This window comes from Falco rusticolus, chromosome 6, assembly GCF_015220075.1.
Source record: "Falco rusticolus isolate bFalRus1 chromosome 6, bFalRus1.pri, whole genome shotgun sequence".
NCBI lineage: Eukaryota > Metazoa > Chordata > Aves > Falconiformes > Falconidae > Falco > Falco rusticolus.
In genome coordinates, this window is record NC_051192.1 from 18,921,189 (window position 1) to 18,942,774 (window position 21,586).

At 44.3% G+C, this 21,586-nt stretch overlaps 1 protein-coding gene across 12 annotated transcripts in view; it reads left to right on the forward strand.

Annotated features, from left to right (window-relative positions):
• Positions 1-21,586, forward strand: part of EXTL3 (exostosin like glycosyltransferase 3) — a 134,631-nt gene that overhangs the window by 16,535 nt on the left and 96,510 nt on the right. For 8 of the 12 annotated variants that reach the window (XM_037391232.1, XM_037391226.1, XM_037391230.1 and 5 more), the window contains exon 2: positions 6,218-6,292. The exons of 3 other annotated variants lie outside the window; for them this stretch is intronic. The gene's annotated coding sequence lies outside the window, so the exon portion shown is untranslated. Of the gene's footprint in view, positions 1-548; positions 728-6,217; positions 6,293-21,586 lie in introns of those variants that run through there. One more of the 12 variants, XM_037391227.1, reaches the window with a different exon arrangement.

Sequence of the window (21,586 nt, forward strand, 5' to 3'; positions counted from 1 at the left end):
GATCCATCCGTGAGGGAAAGGTCCAGCTGGATGGGGTGATGTCCTGGAGGGGCCTTGCTGCACTAGCAAAGGAGGGAATGAGGTAGTGCAAAGGGTCTTTTTCCCTGTGATTTTTCTATCTGATTGGATGTGCATTGGTGGAGGAAATCACACCGAAACCGACCATAGGGCTTTTTGTTTTAACTCTCTAACTTGAGCCTAGATCATACAAAGCAAACCCTCTGAGCCCATGAAGGGGTTTTTGTGAAGGAATAAAGCTTATTGTCAGCTGCGGTGTTCAGACCCTTGGGAAATTGTGACCATTGTCTGGGCTATTATTGCTTAATAAAAGCTTTGCATTTCCTCATTCAGGGTCTTGAAAATCTGGTTCTGTGCTTTTAAAAATAACTCAGCATGAGCCACAATTGGGAGCATTCACAGAGGAAATTCTTCACCCATTTAAAACAAAGTGAAGGGAGGGGAAAAAAGCCCTCCTTAAAGTGCTTTTACTTGTCCGTGAAGAGTGAGTGTGTCTGAGCAGCCCTTCCGCTATCTGGAGGAAGCACAGTGGAGTGAGAGCCTGATTCCGCTCCTGCTGAAGGCTTGTTTGCCTGCAGCCTTCAAGGATTTGGGGTCCAGTACTATTCCAGCTGGGGAACCTGGGCTGGTTCTGGACCAGACACATTGAATGTATCCTCCTGGGATGGAGAGGATGGTGTACCTCTTGTGGATGAGCATCACTGGGCAGGTGCGTGGACTAGCAGTCCCTGATGGGCTTGATGCATTTTGTGCTTGATGCAAAAGTCAGGAAAATGTTTTTCTTTCTGCTTGTAATAGAGGCCACTCCAGAAAGGGTGACGTTAGGCAAACTGAAACACAGTCACGTGCTGAAGGATGTGCAGTATTTAGGGCACCCACTTCTGCAGGCTCTGCACTGGCTTTGGGGTGCTGCCTCGGTGCAGACACTGCTGCAGGCTATGATGGGGTCACTAGTGGGGGGCAGAAACAGAGTCAGCACTTGAAATGGAGCCAGCATGTATTACAGCTGGCCTCACTGCTGTTGGGATGTTGGGCAGGGGAGTTTTGGTTTTTTTGAACTAACCAGCGGTGGGGTGGGGAGGAGGTGGGGGGGGTTAAGGGCTCTGCAGTGTGCGTCAGCCTTGGCGTTGGCTTATCTGTAGTTTTTGCTGTTCCTGAGTACTTCTGTGAGGTTGTCATCCTGCACAGAAGTCCGTGAACTATTTTGCAAATCGAGTTTTGGAGGCTTGTTTCTTTCTGTATGTGTGTTCTTGGGTTTGTTTTCCTCCTTGTGTGGAAATAATTATATTGCTTGTTTCTTATGTTTTGGCTTTGACTATGAGGAGGAATGTATTCAGGTTTTTTTTGTGTGGTGGTGATGGTGGTGCGTTTTCCTTCTACAGCAAGCAGCGCACTTTCTGCTGTTAAAATATTCTGGACAGCAGTTGCTGCCCATGTACAGTACAGAAATGTGTGTTTAGTGGTTGCAAGGCATGCTTGCTCTGGGTGCGCCTTCTTGTTTTGTTCAGTGCAAGTGTCCATGTATATGATTGGCCATAATTTATCATTGCCATTAAGCTAGGGAGGTACCGCTTACATTAGTAATTTCTGCTTTGTGTGGGCCAGAATTATATACATGGACTCTTGATTTTGAAACAAGTTTTCTCTTGGAGCAGCATATTTCTTGCAGGATAGAGGCTAGAGTGAGGAGGGAGCTGCCTGGGATGACACTGGGCTACAGCAATGCCGTAGAAGACGCTTGGTAGTTAAGAGGTTGATGCCTGGGATATCAGCTCAGTTTTACCACGGAGACAGGAAATTAATTTAGGCAGAATATGAGTCTTCTGTGCCTCAGTTTCTCCACTGGAAAATGAATACAGCATGACTTGCCTTTTTACTGCACTGGACAGCTTGTGAACTCTTCAAACTCTATGTAATAGAAGTCAGAAAACAGCCCAACAGGAGTATTGGAGAAATACCTTAACTGCAAGGTGTGGCGAGATCCTGGCGCAGGAGAGTGGTGAAAACCCTAGTTTAGTGCTGGTGTGTTTCCAAGAAGTGTTCAAGCAAACGCTGTGATGCCTTAGGTACGGTATGCTGCAAAGTCCAGCATTAGTTGGACCTTTTGCCTACAGGCAGTGCTGAAAGCAGTTTCTTTTCCTTGGAAAGAAGGATACAGTTTGTGAGTGTTCATTAGGAGCAAGCAGGAGTTACTACAGGAGACAGCAAGAGGGAGGAAGAGCGTCTGTGATATACACAGACATATGCGATGCAGGAGAATGGGGACGAGGCACAGCCCTGCAGTAGCTGAATTCTGTCACACCTTTGTGTGAATTGGTATTACTTGAAATTTTCTAGGTCATGTGCACCATTAAAATTATTTCCTTGCCTGTGTTTGGAGAATCTGCTGTGCCTATTTTCGTTTATATCCATGTGACTGATCCAGGGCCATATGTTAAGAATATAACTGCTTTTTCTTTTTTTCTTTTTTTTTTTTTTTTTTAACCGTTGGTGTCTAAATATATCTAATAAAAATGCAGACTGGAGCTCTTTAATGAGGTGATAAGTCATTCCTGCCTCTCTTTTTTTTAAGACAAAACTACCTCACACACTGGTTTCTTTTTGTATGGACTTCTGCTTTGCATTTCTACACGTTTGTCATAGCATGAAGACTCTCACAAAAGGCAGTAAGAAAAGACTGCTGAACAGACCGTTTTGGTGGGCATAAACCTGAACTCTTGCAAAGGGAAACCCCTGAGCCTTAGCGGGGGAAGCCACGCTGCGTGTGAGTGCATGTGATGAAAGTGTTTTGGGGAAAAATAAAAAATATAGTGCCAAGTGAATTTAGCATGGTCTTGAAATTTACAGCTACGAACAGGAGCCATTAGGAAGCATTTTGCAAGGGGAAATATTTCAAATTTCGAATTGTAAAATTGAAAAATTTAAGTGATTGCTGGAAGTTTCTGCCACCCAGAAGAAAATCTTTATATTGCTGGCACGTAACTTCTTGGTTAAGTCAGTGGTCCCGGTTGTACACAGGAGTGTGTGAGTGGTGGCTGGGATGTGTGTGGCGTGGCTGGGCACCAATGTATGGATATGCCATTTCTGATTTTTGAATCTTCAGTTCTGGGAGGAAGTAGCTTTGCTACAGGAACAGCTCTGGTTTACAAGCACATTGCTGCGCACACTGCTACAGCAAGTGTACCGTGGTTGTGGTTTGACAGCTGATGTTGGAACATGACTGCTAAATCAGATTATGTTTGTGCATGGTGGCTGGGTGTGAAATCCTGGGTGGCTGAGTGGCACTGCCACTGACGCACCACTGTGTGGTTGCACAGTGTGTTTTCTGGAGCAGCAGAGTTGTCTCCCCAAGTTGCTCTGCCTGACCGCTGGTTTGCACCCCAGTGCTGCTACTCGCCACTTCTGCCAGGACATCTGTTCATGGGCTTGTACTGTGAACTGCATTGCTGAAATGTCCAAAATGGGGAAAAGAGAAGATGTGCTTCTTTTGGAAGGGCTTCCTTTTCTCACTGCTCACAGGTTGATCCTGCGTGTGGTCAGTGTGCTGACAAGCACCAAGAAGTTAGGGCCCCAGTCTGCTTTTGCTCGAAAAGGCTCACCGTGTGGCTACACACCAAGACTTGCTTCACCAGGCTTGTAGAGGAGGAGAGGGAGAAGGCAGCTTTAGCAATTCCAAGTCATGATCGAGGACTGAAAGCCAGCATTTTGGTGCATGAAACAATAGATCTGTGAGTAATTGTTTAACCTCAAAGTATGTCAGAACAGCTGAAAAAGAAATTGATGAGTATTCTGAAAGGCTGGCCCACATGAAAAGTTTCTGAGAGAAGGTCATCAGGGTTGTGTTTTTTAATTTAATGACTGCTTTTGATGGGCAGTCAAACTCTACTAACCAGATTTTTCAGGGCCTTGTGTAATAGGAGGTACTTTGTTTACAGGCTGCACATTCACTCACAGACATTGAGACAATGATAAATAATTTAATTACAGGTAGCCAAAGAAGTCAGCCAAGTGCCTGCTGGGCTGTGTTGTCTCTCTGGCTTCCCAGCTTTGCATGTTCTCTCACTGGCTAATTCACAAAATCCATCCGTTTGCAGAAATGGTCTCTCGGTTTTTTATGTTAATGAGCAAGGTTCTGCTCGATGATTATTCCTGTAGTATGCACTTTCCAAACATACAATGAGCTGTGCTCTTCACCCATGTAACGAGCATGTATATAGCTGTATTGTTAATTAGTTGCATCCCTCCAAGGACATGTGCTCCTCTTAGGAATGGTAGTTTTGGTGTTCAGCTGTTTGTGGTAGTTAAAGCAAGTCCCCTCTGAGACTTACTTGCAGACTGGTGCTGTAGCCAGGTTGTCATATCTCTGGCCTTTGTTTTGATCATTAGTTTCTCCTTTGTGCATTCTACTTACTAAATAGTGCCGTTTCTAATATTAGTTGATTTCAGATTTGCCATTAATACCTTGTTTTAATTAGTGCCAACAAAGCACCTGACTTGATAGGTGCTCCAGGCAGGGGTCAGCATTTAAGAGTTCTTCAAAAAACCTTTTACACTACAAGAATGGTGCTCCTTGTGCTGATTTTATATCTCCGCCTCCTAATAACCACCCTGTCATAACACCTTTTTCCTCTGACTTACACAAACAACTCTATTTCGCATTTTCAGGGGGAAGCTTCTCCTTGGAAGTGCTGTTCGTTCTGCCAAGTCCACCTGGGGCTTTATTACTGCTCTGGTTGAATATCCTTGCTGATGAGATGCTCCCATTGTGGGTGAAATATCTCTGAGAGATATCCTCTCTCTGTAGCTTGGTAGAAGAACATTTTCTCTCTTGTTTTGACACAGAGGGCAATAGCATGGAAGAAGATGAGAAGATGATACTTTTTTGCTGTATAGGTAAATAATATGACTGTAAAAGAAAACGAAGTTGAACTTTAATTTTTATATGTATTTGGGATGAAAAAGCAGCATGGGTTCAGCAGGTCTTTCCAGAAGAGGAGGGTTGTTCTCAAATAGGTATGCTTTGTCCCTAGCTTTACGTTTTCAGTATCATCCAGAAAAACTCTTGGTTTTGCCATTTGATTATAATTTGCATTTAGATTGGCTGCCTGAAGGGGAGTCACTTCCAAGGGGAGAGATGGGGCTTTATAGCTTGCGTCTGTTGCAGATCTGGCTGAAAGTAATGGCATTTACATAAAAACCATTAGCTCTGTTATTGATAAACATGAAAGGTATCCATTTCATTTAATTTTTCTGATGAGGAGTCTTTAATAAAAGCATACAATAGCCCTGCAGTAGTAACATTCCTGCTTCCCATCCCTCCTTACTGACCTCTTGTTGTTTTAAGGGCAAGTTTTGATTGGGATTTTGTCGGCAGGGTGATGTGGTAGGGAGTTATATGGCGTTATTTCTATTCCAATTTACTGAAGTAGCCAGTTGTCTTGGTGCATCGTAGAGAATTATTTAATGCTCATCTTAAGAGGTGTGTCTATTAATTGAACAGGGATTTAATGTTTCCCTGAAGAATAATTGGTCTCTGTGTGATTTATACTAACATGTATGTCTAGCAACGGATTTTCCTTTTGTCTGCATCCCAGTGCAGTTCTATGGGTAATCTTTTGCTTAATCAAAATGGGTTTAAGCAGAAGTGCAGTGGCTCCTTATTAAGGGGATAAAGTGTGTTGAAACAACCAATCTATTAAAAGACCTTCTTTGGTGCATGCTGGATCTCAGCCCATCTAACCCTTCAGGGCTGTGTCTTGATCAAGTTGTTCTTGTGGCCAGTGAGGAAGAACTTGTTTTCCTGTGTAATGCTCTTGACCACGTGTGTAATGGTGCATTGGTGATCAGGATGTGTCACAAAGAGCTGTTTCATTGTCTCTGTAGTAAATGGTTTTGTGTAGCTGTTGCTGTTAGTCTCTATATAAATATCTTGCTTTACTGTTGGCTTGGATCAGGTCTGACTTTCTTCAGAGCCTCCAGAGGCAGCTGGTACCATAGCTGTTTTTGAGTATCACAGCATTTGCTTGAGAGACCTTGTTGTGAGCTTTGCAGGCTCTTTCAGTTCTTGACCTCAGTGTCAGGGGTGTGTGTGTCTGTGTCTGTTTTGCATTGCTTAGCTGAACTAATTTTTGATTAAAAAAAAAATAAATTTTTTTGGTCACTTTGTCTGTATTTACAACTTTTTTTCCTTCTCTAATAGGCTCCAGACAAATAAGTAGAGAGCTGGGTACAGAAGAGGGACAGATTCCCGTTTTCCAGTTGATCACCTTGTACAGTGAGTACCTTAATATTTCAAGAACAAGATTTTTCTGTAGGGCCTAATGGCTTAAAATTGACTTCACTGGGGTGCAGTGTTAGGTCTGCATGCTTGGACAGTGTTGTCCTAGAAAGACAAGCTTCCTTGGCTTTTGGTGTTTTGGGAGGAGCATGCTCCAGCTTCTCTTAGTGGTAAATTTTATATATATCCTGCTTCCAGTAGTGTGCACATTTCAGGAGAGTGGAGAGCTGATGTGGCTTCCCGTGCTGCAGAGTGGAGGAGGCTGTAGGGTCAGGAGAGCGAAGGTTCACCTCCTCTCTTCCAGCTTTGTTGGAGGTGTTGAACTTGGTGAGGAGGACGGGTGAGGAGCCTGCCATGACACATGTAGGGGTTACTCATAAAGCTGTGCTGTGAAATCAGGCAAATGAGGCTTGACTTGACTTGTGGGCTGGAAAGGGTAAGAAAAAAAGAGCTGGAAAGTGTTGCCTAGTTCATGGGAAGGATTGCAGGTTTTCTCTGAAAGTGGAGGAGAAAATTGTTATTTCATGGGGGATTTTTACACATTAAAATATCTTGCATGCATGATAATGGGCTGTAATAATGAGTATGCTTTATGTCTACAAAATACTTGTAAACTTGCTACTTGTGAGGGACTTTAGCTAGTAAGTACTGGTTAATTGGAACATCTTGGCCCATCTGATGCAATGGCATAGCCAGACTGAAATAGTTAACTGCATACTGTAGGTGTCCGCCAGCCAGGAGGACACTCTACTTTTGGTTGTAAAATACAGGCGCAGACACAACAGGCGAGTGTGGGAGCTGTACCAGTTGACTGAGACCATTGCCCAATTAAGTTTATTATAACAGTCCTAGCAGGCGACTGCCCTAAGGATAACATGGGATGATGAATTTTAAAACTGAGGGTGTTTGTTAATGAAAGACAAGGACAAAATAACACACTGAAACTGCATTGTGTCATCAGGTTGGCTTAAATACATCTTGGGAGCAGGGCAGAGAATTCCTGCGCTTCTGTGGGAGAAGGGGAAAAACAAGCTTATGTATTTGTAGCTTCCTGACTTCTCCTGTATCTGACCAGTATAATGTGACATGCAGGATGTCCTTGGTTCAGATGTTCTATTCCTACATGTTACAGCATTGATTTAGCTTGTTATACTCCTGGATTCAGGACAGTCTTTTTACCCTCCTTCTGTAATGTGCCAAACGCAGTGGGGACTCTCTTCTTGGCTGGTACATAGCTACTGTAACAAACACGGTGGTGAATAATAAAACTGGGAGTAGCATAGAGGTCATGTGAAGAACAAATGATGCCGTTATTGACCAATGGTGCCATCATGCCATGGTCTTAATCGACAGATCTAATCCCAATGTGCGTTTAGAGTCAGATCTGCTGACTTCAGTAGCTAAAATAAGTCAATACCATTGAATTTTCTTTCTCCTTGCATATCTTACGTAGAACATAGTAAGTTGCAGCCTGACAGCTGTGCAGTCTGCAGAAGGCCACAGGGCTGCGTAGACTTCCCCGAGGGCATAATTTGGCCTGCAGAACATTTATTATGGCTGGTGTCATGTGCAGCAGGCTCAGCATTGACCATCAGAAGCTGTTACACATTTGTGGGCCTGAAAGCTGGAGGAATGATACAGAAGGCAAGGATTTCAGGTTTGGAGTCCTTTTGTAGGGCAAAAGACTGTGATTAAAGCAAGAAGACTATGTGTATGAATTTAGGTCAGTAGGAGATAACTGAGCGAAGGGCTGTTCTTGGCAGAGACATGGAACAGAGGAGATGCTGGAAACACAGTCTGCCTGTGATTGCTGTGGAATAGAATGGGAAAATAACCTGTTTCAGGGGAGTCCTTACCAAGTCATTCTGATGCAAGACTGTCTCTGTGGCCCTAAATAGCTAAATAACTGGGCTGTGACTGGAATATAAAAATATTTTCAGGAGACTCATCTTCAAGCACCACCTGAGGCTTCCTGGCTTGACAGCAAAGCTTAAGTATTGTGGGAGGTTATATTGCAGGTCCCTTCCTATGAGGATGTGGCATCATCTGTATGAATGCGAGCGTAGGTCTGATGCTTCCTGTGCAAGCATCGGGCTTAGCTGTGTACGTGCTTGTGTGGTCTGTGTCTGCTCACAACTGCAATTAAGGCAGCTAAATGAGAGCAGTTAATTTGGTATTGCAAGGAGGATTTGGGCTGCCTGTACCTCCTGCCTACAGTCCTCCTGAGGAGCGCTGGGCAGTGGGGGAGATTAATTCCTGTTTCTTGCTGCTGCTGTTCTCAGAAGATCCTATAGACTTTTGCCTGCTTCATTGAAAACTAAGAATATGGTGCACAAACACTTGAGCTGTGGGAGGCCGGAGGACTGTCCTGTCTCCAGCAGCTAGAAATGGCCTTCATCTCACATCAGTCTAGTTAGCTCTTATTTGAACCCACATGTGCTTTTGACCTCTCTCCTGTTACCAGGCATTTCAAAGTTTAACCACCTCCTTTTGGTAACTGAACCTGCTGTCAACTAGTTTACTGTTATAAGCCCCTATTTAGGGAATTGTTGTTTGCATGTTGGTTTGGGTTTTGTTCGTCCCTACCGTGTCTCCTGTCAGAGGTCTCTTTTCCAGACAAACATGTCTGAATTAATTCAGCTGTCCTTACAGAAGGTGCTCTAGGTCTTTGACCATCTTCACTACTCTTTGGTCCTTTTCTCTTTTGATGGCAACTTTTGGTCATGGTGAAAGTTTGGGTTTTTTTCTCTTCTTGAATGTTGTTACAGTTCTGCTTATTGGAAGCTTGAAAGAACCATTACGTGTCTGAGGGCCTGTCCCTTTGCTTTGGTTCTCTGTATTTATAACCTTGGAAAAGAAACCAGGAATTTTATATGTTCCACACAACAATAAGCCATATACTTATTGTTTTTCTACAAAGCAGAAGTTTGTGTCTAATCTAAAGGCTCTATCAGAAAAGCTAGGAAATAAACCTGATACATTCCAGTGCACTGAGTCACTAGAACAATACAGTATTTAACAAGGAGCCCTGGCAGACATTGTGTGGCTTGTGTGGCGTTGTGCTAAAGCTGTCAGCTGGGGTATGAGATGTGTCTTTGTATCCTGCAGCAATTCCGTGAAGCTAAGTGTCTGCTGGTGTCTACTGCATCTTCTAAATGGGGACAAGAAACACTCTGGATGTTAAACCTTCTCTCCCTCTCCATTGGTTATGAGGGGGAAAGTGATATGAAAAGAGAGAATTAGTCATATTTAGATAAATATAAATCGGTGTCATCAAACAGGTACTGGTTCTGCAAGGGAAAGGTATGCCCCACCATCCCCAGTGCTTTGCGTAAGTGGTATTTGTTTTATTAGTGCTGTGGTTTCCAAAAAGTAGAACTGGAATATGTGGTTAAAATCTTAACAACCAGAGTTGTAGTCACAGGTCTGCAGTGACGGTCTGCAGACTGGCATGCCTGGGGCTGTGACAAGTCTGTGGTTTTGTGTATCTGCCCTGACTCGAATCTGTGGCTTTTGTGCTGCCCTAAGGTGAATCATGGCTTCCACAAGGGTGGTTAAAGTCCTGCCCTGTGGGCAGCAGCCTGGGAAACTTGGGCCTCATTTTGGCTAAGGAACATAGTCTCCTCAGCACTGAGTCAGAGCTCCATGGATCATCCATAGCAGTTTTTCCTGGTGTTGAGGCTCATCTTCCATGCCTCCCAGCTCCATGGCTATTCCTGCCACTGGGCTTTTCTTCTTTTCTCTCTCCCACCTTCCCCAGAGCTTTCTTCCTGCTTCTAAAACCAAAGAACCCACGCAGTGATTTGGGCCTGTCTGTGCTCTGCTGGTGGCTTTTGTTCTGGTCAGAGAAGCCAAAGGACCTGGCTTCTGTCTCCCTCAGCCAGCCCCTTGTTTGAAGGGCCCATGTTGATCATAGGTAGGGTATGGGCATGGTTAGGGTGTGGTTACCATTTCTGCCATACCAGTACCATGCCAAAAGCCCTGCAGCTCTTCTGCACCAGTCTGTGGTATGATGGTACCGTAAACTAGACCTACAGGTGTGTGCAGACCATGTCCTCCTAGCATTTTTCTCCTGAAGCAGATGGTGTTGCTGCTGCATCCAGGAAAGTATGTCAACAAATGTAATTTCATTGCACAGTTTTGTCCAAACACTGGTAATAAACCATCAGCTACCAAAAGCCTCACCTGGCCTGCCAAGATGTGTTATCCTGGGCACACTGAGCTGCCACACATGGTCCTGAATTCAGGCTGCGGAGTTCCCCTGGACCCGGAACAGGTATGGCACTAAGAGGAGGAGAGAGGGAGAGTACATCCAAAAGCCATAGGTTGGTCTGGGGTCTGTCACTACCCAGGGTATCTCAGCCCCTGCTTGTTCAAAGTGAGGGACAGTTGGCAGGAGTTTTTTTCATTCTTTCATTGGCTGTTTCATATATATTAAAAATATATTTATGGCTCTTTCTCTTTCTTTTTATGTGTGCTTATGTGAAGTTGCATGCAGCTAGCTTGCCAGCCCACAGACAGCCTGCCGTAACAATTTCAGATGTAGTTTAGTAAGATGGTAAATAGAGAGTAATTTTTAATCTGATTGGGATAAGAACAGCCAAATTGGCTGTTTCTCTTGTTAGTTTCAGCATTATTTTTGGCTGGGCATTCCTTTGAGGGTGTAAATATGCCAGACATTGATCTCTCTGAAAGAGGGATCAGCTCTTCCTGCACAGCACTGGAACACTGCATCTCTTTATTTATATTTTACTTAATTTAGTACATTGAATAATATAGCCAGCGTGGAAAGCGCTTGTAAAATGCAGTGTTATGTGCAGGACTTTTCTGCCCAGGGAAATCTCTTGTGATGGAGAGACTCCATGTAGGGGAAACCTTATGTGTTAGTTTGGAGCGAGGGAAGGTTTGGAGATCTTGCTGGGATCCCCACTGTGATCCAGCGACTCAGTGTGCTATAAATGGGGAGCTCCCACAAGCCAACCAGCGCCATCACCCAGGGGACTTTTTCATTTAATACAGCCATTGAAATTGAGACTTGAGGCAGCGTGGGACAATGCTGTAATGGTCGAGCTGTAACAGGCTGCCTTTGTAGCAGAATTACAAAGCGGGCAGTATGTACTGAAGTGCTCCTGCTTGCTAAGCCTGTAATATCAGTTCGGGTTCTGTTCTCTTGCCTTCCCCTCCAGGAACTGCTTCATATTTAGGTAGAATAAGTCACTGTTTGTGTGTTTATTTCTTTTCTGCTTACAGTTCTTGAATCATGTGACAGGTTAGAGGAAGAGAGCTCAAGTAAGGCTAAAGCCATCAGGTTGTGTGCAGGATCCTCCATAATGTGTTAATGCAGGTCTGCAACTCTCCATTCCTCTTATTCTCTTGGTGTTGCTGCTTTTTTCAGTATTAAATAACAAAGCTCAGCTATCCCCTGTTGGGCTGTGGCTCCAGCTCCCCTGCTGCTCTTCTCTAGGCTGTTTCTTGGGTTCATTCCTGAACTGCTCCTGGGAGGGTATCTGAGGTGATTTCCCTAGCTAAATTTTTCATGCTGTCTCTACTACAGGGGCAAAGGTCTAGACCAGGTTCTTTCTGCTCCTCCCTCTTGTGCCCCCATCCAAAAAGGAGGGGGGAGAATCTGACCATTCCTGTTCAGAAATACCATGCAGGACTTTCTTTTGAAGAAGGGGTAAATGTTTACTGGTGCTTTTGCAGTGGTAGAGATAAATAGGCAGACAGTCACTGAAGCTGAAGCTGCAATTTTTTTGTTGAGGTAGAGGATCATCAGGCTTTTCATATGTTCACTGCAAGGGACAATTTTCTGCCAGCTTTTTTTCATATGCTTTATCTACAAGCATGGTTTCTGAGGACCTCACTGAACATGTGCCATCTGCTCTAGAGGTAACAGTGGCTGATCAGAAATCATGTCTGCTGGAGGCCAGGTAGCCTGCTGGGACATTTTCCTAGAGCTATTTACGGAATGAGTTGGAAGTGGACCTGTATTATGCCAGCCTGGAGAACTGTTGGACGATGTGAAATCTTCTCTATAAATAAGGAGTATCTAGGCTCTAACCGTTGTCCTGGCCAGGCACATAAGTCTGAATTTGAATTGCATCCAGATTTGCCAAAAGGGTGTTGTATGTGGATGATGGATCATCTTGGAAGCTGGATGGAGGCTGAGGAGCTGAGCCTGCTGTGGATGCCTCCTTCTAGTCAGACAAGCCTCATTGAATCTGGCTGATGGTTCCTTTGTTTTGCTCTGTTTTCTTCCGTTGAGCACCTCAAGTGCTGTAGTGGTGATGTGTGATGTTTCGGGAGGTACTTCTGCTCCTGAGTGTGTCTGCCAGCCAGGGGTGAGAGGGCTCCAGGATACAGGAATCATCAGCTTCCAGATAATTTGTAAAGCAGAGGCTTTGACTGGGCTCATTAAAACATTCTGTTGTAAGAGTGGGGTTAGTAACCCTGGGGACTGGTCAGATTTCAGTTTGATTTAAGAACTTCAGGTTTCCCTCGATTTCTCGTGAATGCAATATCCTTCATTTATCCAAAAGCAGGTACCAGAAGCCTGCTCTGTTGGAAGCAGTTTAAGTGTATCTGGACTTTGGCACCTAGGAAGGAAATGGTGTTGGAGATGAGAATACTGCAAGGTACAAAGCCTGAGAACAGATTAAAACTTGCCTGTGATACGAAAATGTCGCAGTGATTATTTACTATAATAAGGCTATTTCAAAGTGGTTAAAGTATTAAAGGGACTCTACAGGAGGTTTGCGTTACTATAGTAATGACTGGGAAGTAGGGAACAATGTTTGCCAGTAGCACTAATTCGCTTCTGTGGGTAAAATCTGTAGACAGCTGGATGTAAACACTTTCTAGATAGCCTCAGACTTGATAAAAGATTGGCTAGTGAAATTTCAGTTTGGATTAAAGTGGATTACCTCATGCTGTCAGATGAAGCTTTCTCTACACTGAAGGTTCACATGGTAGTTTGGAGGGAGGCCCCTGGGAACAATTGGGGGAAGCACAAGTGAAATCCTCCTTGCTTTTGTGTGAGCAAGGAAGTTTCCAGTGCAACTTGATCATAGAAGGCCCTGATATGAAAAGGATTTACTTTGTGGAATTGTTCTGTCATCACTCAGCAGGATAATTGTCTTCTGATTAGGAACAAAATATAGCTGAACATTTGTGTTTGAGGTTATAAAATCTTCTTCAAAAGGCAGAGCTCTTAACTTAAACAGCGGCTGCTCTGACAAGAACAGGATGCTTGTGACTCCATTATGCTGGTATTGATGTAACAGCTGTTGTTTAAACAACTTGTTTCTCCCTGCTTCGCACTCCTTCCTCCTCCTATTGCAAATTGAAAGAAGAGTGGGAATCAGTGTTGTTATTTTTCCGAAAATAATAACAAGGTTATTACATTTTTTGCTTCTGGAAATCTTCTTGTCATGTGCTTCCTGTACTCAGTGGGTCCCAGGCCTGCTGCTGTCTGGATGTTTAGCTGGTGATGGTGATGACTGGAGGATACTTATTTCTTACAGGCTTTTCTTCTATTGCTACCTCCAAAGTGACATGAGCTGAAAGGAAGCCAGGATTTGTACCTCCCGCAGGCAGCAGAAAGGCTGATGTGGAAGTTATGGGAATCTCACTGGGAAGAGGATGCTTAAAATTTGGGAAGATGAAATCTTGGTCCGGAGTGGTGAGCAAGGGGTGTGGGTTACCTTGCTGGGAAGGCTCCTGAGCAGAACAGATTTCACTTCTGCCTCCATGAGCAGGCTTCAGCCCAGACCTGCGTTAAGACAGTACTGCAGAAAAACTTACCTGAAGACTTGAATCTTTGTTAGTAATCTATGATGAGCCAGATTATTGTTTTGCATATTAGTATTTACACTGTTGAAAAGAGGAGGAAGCCTTTGAAAGACAGTGCCAAGTTGGTCTGGATCTGGAATGAGTTCAGAGGCATTGCACAGTGCTTTGACCCTCCGTACAAGTGTTTAGTGGTGGCTGCTGCTCTGGACGGTATAGATTGTCCAGGCTATAGCTCAAGTTTTAGAAGGCAGTTCCTATGAAAGCATTTTTGGAAGAGAGATTTAAGCTGGGAGGAATGGAAGGTGGGTGCATTGCTGCACTGAAACTGCCCTGAAGGAGGGGAGGATGGGCTGCTTCCCTTTTCCCCTCCCATCTTCTGTGTGGGGCTGCCTGGAATCCTCTGCTTCATCCTGCTGATCCAGCTGCTGCCTTTCCCTGTGGACAGATGTAGTGTCCTTTTAATTCTGTCTGGAGTGCTCACCGTGAGGCATCACAGAGCTGATGCCTTTGAGGAGGAAAAGGAAGCCTTCGTTGGGTCTCTAGGGTTCTAATCTATACTGATACTCTTGGGTTCACTAGTCAAGTGTGTCTTTGTTTCTATATGCTTTTGCCTCAGGTCTTTCAGTAAGAGTGAGATGAAGTGTCAGCCTGCTGCTGTCTGCCAGACTGTAACCGCACAGTACATAGCTTTGAATCTTTAGTGGGAAGGGGAGGGACAATTGACAAAATATTTGGGCTGAAATTGGGTGTTTTAGCCTTTCTGGTCAAAGTTAGGTTTTGATGTTCTCTTTTAGCAAGCTGTGTATTCTTTCAACCTTTAACCTTTAAACTAAAGCACATTAAAAATAATTATTAGTAGTTTATTTTAGCAGAAGATTAGAAGGGAAAAGTGATGCCAGCCCTGACAGGAGATATCACTGGTATATTACTGTCTGATGTTGGATTTTATTTAGTACAGTAAAAAAATCTTAAATATGTAAAGAATTAAAGTGTGTGTCACAGCTGCCTTTTTTCAAGCCATGATTAGAAAGAAAAAAACCAAACTGGGACAGAGACTGGCTACTTGCTATTGAACACTGTGCTTTGCCTAATAGCCAAAATTAAGAGTTTAATACTTTAACACTGCTTTGAACACTGTTCGGTCTCTCCAGAAGCTTCTTAAAATGGAGTGCAGCCTGAATGAGAAAACGTTTAAAAAAGTCTTTTGGAAATCCCAAATCAGCAGGGGCAGATAGAAATACCAACAGGAGAAAACAACCATGTCTTCTGCCTGCACAAACTGGAGTTTGTTTTCAAGAGAAGTTTTTCCTTTTCTGGAGAAGGTGGAAATGCAGAGAGTGACTTAGGGAAGTGAGCACTGAAACCCAATGCCATTGCTGGGTCTTCTGATGCATTTTTCTTGCTCAAATAAAGGCCCCTAGTTTTTCTTTCCTTCTATTCATTTTATTCAGAGTAAGTGTTCCCATTAGGCTGTGTGTGTGAAAGGGTTACTGGATGCTGTCTGAGATGGATAATAAGGGAGTAAGCCTTGTTAGCTTACATCCAGTAAGCAATTGTGAAGCGATTCTCTTCAGAGCTTTAATGAGTGGTGACCCAAGCACAGGTAAACTGTCTGTAGGGTTTTTTCCCCTTTCCCTCCTAAACCTACAATCATTTCCCTCCCCAGGCAACCTGTCTTTCACTACCATTAGCTTTGTCTCAGTTTTTGTCTACATTCAAAAGTTGAACCCCTTTATCTTGCAATTGATGTGTGCTTCGGTAGGGTGGAGAGCACTAGGGTGATATAAAAGCATTTACAATAGAATGGCTCTCTCATGTGTTGAGAGAGGAATAATGGACATGAGATACAGCTTTTAGAGTTATAAAGCTATCTAAATTTAGAGTGTGGTTGTGCATTGTAGCTGAACTGTCAAGCTGGTGCTGCAAGGAAAGGTTTTGCTCCCAGTGTTGCACTCCAACTGATCTTTTTGTGCTGATACATATCTGATTCCTTCCTTCTCAGTGCAGACAGTTTCCTTCCAGCTGAACTCCATGAATCAGCTCACTGTGGATCCAGGCTTGGAAGCTGGGGAAGAGATCTCAGTTTTTGGTGGCAACAGGCCATTAGATCAGCTGAGTGACAGTGTGAAACCACATCCTAAATGAAGTCTCTCACACCAGTAGTGAATTAAAACAAACAAAAAAAAAGTGTTTTGCCTTTTCTTGTTGGATATTTAATGGAGCTCGTTGGCAATAAAGCACTGCCTCCCAAGGGATCTTTCCAGAGTCATTAGACTCAGTGAAGTATGATCTGGAAGAGTCTGCCACATAAGAAACTGCTGCTTCTCTGAAGTGTGGAACATTTGCTGGACATGGGAGCCAAAAAAGTGGCCCTGTCAGGCATTCTGGAGCAGCTGTAGTGGATAAGAGGTGTGCTTGTGATGCTGAGGCGTGGCAGAAGGGTTACTAGCTCTCTCTGTAAATATGTAATACAGGTGATACTATTTGGGGAGGCAGAAATCCTTGAAGGACAGTGTTGATCCCCAAAAGGCAAAGGTATTACAAGGCCACAAATACACAGTGGCTGAGAGTTAGAAGGTGGCATTTAATCATGAGATACTGCAGCCTTAAATCAGTAGTTTGGGTGGAAAAAAAGGGGAGTGAGTTCAATAGCCAGTTGAACTCTTTCTAAAACATTTTAGTGCTGTTTCAGAGAGGGCTTTGAGTTGGTGAGTATAGCAGGTTGAACTTGGTGTTGGAAGTCCTGAGCTGTCCTTTGCTTGTTTATATTCATTATCAAGATTCAAGGCTACCGAGTAATGCTTGCTTTGTGTGATAGATGCATGTGTGTGGTCTTTGCCTCCCATAAGAGCAGGAGAAGGTGCGTGCTGGTGGGGGGTTATAGATCTGTGGGAAGTCATGGCGACAGCCTGCAAGGTGGCCTCTGTGAAATGCTGTACCTGCAAAAGTACGTGTGGCAAAAATTTTCTGCTCTTTTGCTTGGTTGGGGCTTTCTTCTGATAAGCATGCGCTTCCAACAAGGATTTTAGTGCAATTTCCAGATGTTAATGTGATAGTATTTTTAGTGTTGTGTTTTGAGGGAGAAACCTTTGCTGAATGTAACCTTGGGCAAAGTTTAAAACAAACAAAAAAAAGCAAAATGGGAAGTGATAAAGAGTTGGCAGTCATATGACTATGGATTTGTGTGGGAAGGCTAAAAACGTGCTCTGTCTCTTACTGTAAAGAACAAAACAAGGCCTGGACCCTGCCCCTTGCCTACACAGGCAGGAGGGTACCCCCTGCTAACTCTGCAGCCTTGGGTGCTGCCCCTTAAACCTCTCCTTGAAGTTTAGAAGAGGAAGGCAGCTCAGATGGCACAGCACCCTGTGCATTGACAGGTTGGTGTGTGGCTGTGAATTTGGGGCCTCTATGTTCTCCTCTTCTGCCATCCCTGTGGGCAGAGCTGCCGCAGGCCTTGGTGGTCCCAGGTCTCCCATTCTCCTCCTATGCTGGGTACAGGCATAGAGTTATCCGTTATGCCACCTTTCACTCAGCTGGTACCAGTCAGGCTGCTGCTGCACCCTGCAGATGCATGGCATGTTGGAGGGCGCTGCTTTGTGCCATGTCCTCAAAGGGCAGTATATATCCAAAACCAGTCCAAAAGCTCCAACTCTTTGTTGGAAGGACCCCAGAATGGCAGCCTGGAAAGGTCAGTGCAGCTGCCTTGCATTGTGGTGTGTGTTAAAACGCAGCAACTTTTCTCATCTGGAATTGCTTTGATTCAAAGTTGTCATCAAGATGAAGTGTACTGCAAATACATACATTTTTGTGGGAATTGCTCTGAATGCAATGGACACCTTTAATAATGTCTCAATGTCTACCTCGCTGTGTGCAATCTTAATTTAACTAGAGGCCAAAGGCATAGATGAAATTTTGAGCCAAAAAACTTTGGCTCTCTCTATCACTGAAAACGAATACGTGCAGTAGAGATACATTTTAACCTCTGTATTACCACCATCCTGAGTGAGCAGTTGGAAGAGCAGCTCTGACCTGGATGGCAAAGGAAGCAAGCGGCTGTATGGTAAGAACCTGGACTGGATCTGGCACATGGGGCTGGGTGGAGTAAGCAGTTTGGGCTTGCTGTGGGTCCTGCCCTGCTGCAAAGTGTCGGAGAGCGGGTAACTAAATGCTGCATCAAACATCTGCTGGCTCTACCCCAAATGCTTCTGATGTCTCCTAGCTGCACCAGATCGCAACAGCACATGTGATACTGGAATTGCACAAACAACTACTTCGTTCCTTGGCTATGCTTCAGGTTTTCCTGGGTCTTTGAAACTGCCTCTGCCTTGGATTAGCAAAGAGAAGATGGTGGCTTGCCTGTGTTGGGGCAGTGACCAAACTGACTTACCAGCGGTGGCCCCAGTATGCTGTGGCACATAGCAGCCTGATTTGGCAAGTCATACTTTCCAGCTCCTACAAAAAGTTACTGTGACCATGGAAGCCCCCGAGACTGCCATTGAGGCACTGGATTAGTCTAGGGAAAGCTTTCCGTCTTCTGTGTTTGGCCTAAACACTGCTTGCAGCCTTGGACAGTCTCCTGACTTGCAGAGTACAGTAGCCATATGGTGGCAAAACCTGTGCTGTGCCCTGTAGGGCATGGTGTTACACTATAAACATAAACTGAATAAAAATGTTATATATATGTATTAACACAGTTACACTACGTTTCTGCAGCTAGTGTCTGCTGCTGGGTATCAGAGCTGTCCTGGAGGACCACTGTCCAGCAGTGTTTCTGGTGGATGGCAATATCTGAATAAGATGACCACCACACTTAGCAGGTGGGTTTTAAAGCCAGGCAGGCTGGCCTAGATGGCCAGTGAAGTGAGGTCTGAGAGCACGCTGGAGATGTGATGTACAATTTGAAAACATCTTCACCTCCACTGTTGTAGGAAAATATAACCTGAATGACATTGAATTTGAGTAAAATAGTATCTAGAGCATGCGACTAGGTGATTTGAATGGCAGTTGGTATCCCCAAACTCTTACCTCCTTGATAGTTCCTTTAGGTTGAAGAATCCTTTAACTCTGTGCACTTACTGCATGTGAAACTGGTGGACTTGTAATTGCTGCTGAACTGGTGTGTCCAAGGGATCTGCAGCAGACTTGGCTGCACGTAGGCATCTGGCTTTGCTGGCACAAGTGAGAGACTTGTGCTGTCCAGCTGCAGGGCAGCAGACATCCCTCAGCACCTGACGGGTGAGGCAAGAGGGGACAGTCTTCACCTGTGTAGAAAACCTCCTTCCATGTTCAGCAGTGTAAGGCAGAGGTCTCTATCAACTATGTGTTAGACAAGAAATTAGAATGGAAACAAAGTTTTAAACTGCATATTTTAGACTGTTATGTTCCTACCTAAACTTTTTCTAGGCTATACATATGTTGGGGTGAGATCTTTGAAAACTAGTGGATTTTTTGCCTTTTAGTGTCTTAAGTCTTTGAATGTGTTCCACTTAAGTTTCCTTTCCAACTGCATCATTAAATGTATTTCCAACTGAAATATATACTTAATCAGCTGCCTCAAGGTTGGTGTGTTGGGTTTTTCTGTTGGTTTTGGTTTTTTTTTTTTAAACAGGGAAGAACTCCAAATATGCTTATTTTCATGGTAAGATCACAAGCATTGGCCACCACTGTGTATTTTGGCTTTTTAGTTAACGTGCATGTTTATGCCTATTCTTCCTGTCCTTGCGGATGTTCTCAGCTACTCTTTGTAGATCCGAAAACTGACCTTTCTCCTCTTAAATACATTTTTCCCATGTCAATTTAGCAAATAATTGACTGGTTTTCTTTTGAGGATAAGCTCTTTTTTTTGCAGAAGACAGTGGTACTACTGCCTTACCCCACTGTAGGTGTCTTAAATACTTAATGCCTTTTCTTCTTTTTTGCTTGCAGTAAATACTTCACTGCTCCTTTTCATCTCCACTGGTTCTTCCTGCTTTAACTCAGCATATTGGATTAAATTTACACTAATACAGTTTTATTTTATCACATCGGAGAGCGGTGTATGTATATTAATATATGGAATAGGAGGTTTGTTTGGAACGGTAGCAGTAGCTGTTGATGGCTAGGCATAAAGCTACTTTGAAATACTTATGTGTGCTGATATAATGTCTAATTAGAGGGAAGACGGATGAAACCTGGTTGTTACTGGTTTGCAGGCACTTGCCTTTAGCTCAGTGAGGAGGAACTCAGCCAAAGCTGAGGACTCAAGTCCCTAATTGGAGCATTGCATGGCAGAGATGCTAGAAGTATTTCCCCTCTTCCAGCAGAAGAGAGCTGGTGATATGGCAGACATATTGCTGGGGGTTATAAGGACAAGCTCTTCCCTACTGGTGGTGGGGCTCTTGAACTTTATCTTTACAAAGATGATGAGAGGGCTGGAGCATATCTATGAGGAAAGGCTAAGAGGGCTGGTCCTGTTCAGCCTGGGCAGGAGAAGGCTGAGAGGGGACCTGAGCGATGCGCACAGGTACCTTAAGGGCCAGTGTCAGGGGGCCGGGGCCGGGCTCTTGTCAGCGGTGCCCAGCGACAGGACAAGGGGCAACGGGCACAAACTGCAGCACAGGGAGCTCCGTGGGGAGAGCAGGAAAAACTTCTTTCCCTTGAGGGTGCCGGAGCACGGGGACAGGCTGCCCAGAGAGGCTGTGCAGTCTCCTTCTCTGGGGGCGTCCAGAGCCCACCTGGATGTGATCCTGCGCAGCTGCTGTAGGAGAGCCTGCTTGAGCAGGGTGGGCTGGGTGGTCCCAGGGGTCCCTCCAACCCCAACCATTCTGTAAATCTGTGACTGGCAGCATGTAGTCTGAATGTAGGTAAGCAAGCAGCCCAGGAGCCTCAGATGTTTCCTTGGACAATGGCTTTACTAAGGTGGTGCTGGGAAGCAGTAATCCTGTAGGGAACAGCTCTGACACGGGGAGGGACATTTCACAACATGAAGCCCAGTCAATTTGGAAAGGCTGAGCCACCTTTGAAGTGGAAAACCAAAGGAAAAACAGTTGAATTTTTTACAACTCATGAAAGGGATGGTGGTGTTTTAAGGCTTGTTGGTAGGGCTCGTAGTCACCTCTGACTTGCATGGCCAGAGCTAGCTAGCTTTTTCTGCAGAGTCAAGATTTCTGTTTGGGCAGTAGTCAGAGGGAAATAAGTGCTATCAACTCTATCCGTCCTGGCTGTGAGCTGAGGAAAGCTGCTGAACTGGAAAGATTAATTTGTGTTTTTAGTGGTGTATCTATCTATGGGGCACTTCCTAAGTAGAAAGAGTAAATACCTTACGTTAGAAGACATATTCATTCCCCTCTCTGCAAAATAAGGGTAAAAACTCCTTGATCTGCCAAAATGGGCTATGTGGGTTTAATTAACGTTTGCAAAGTGCTTGTGGATAGAATCTTTCAGCTGAGAATCTAAAGGCAAAATATATTTGAGGCATGTTCACTCAGCTTTGCAATTATTCCTCCAGCTGTCGTGAGATGT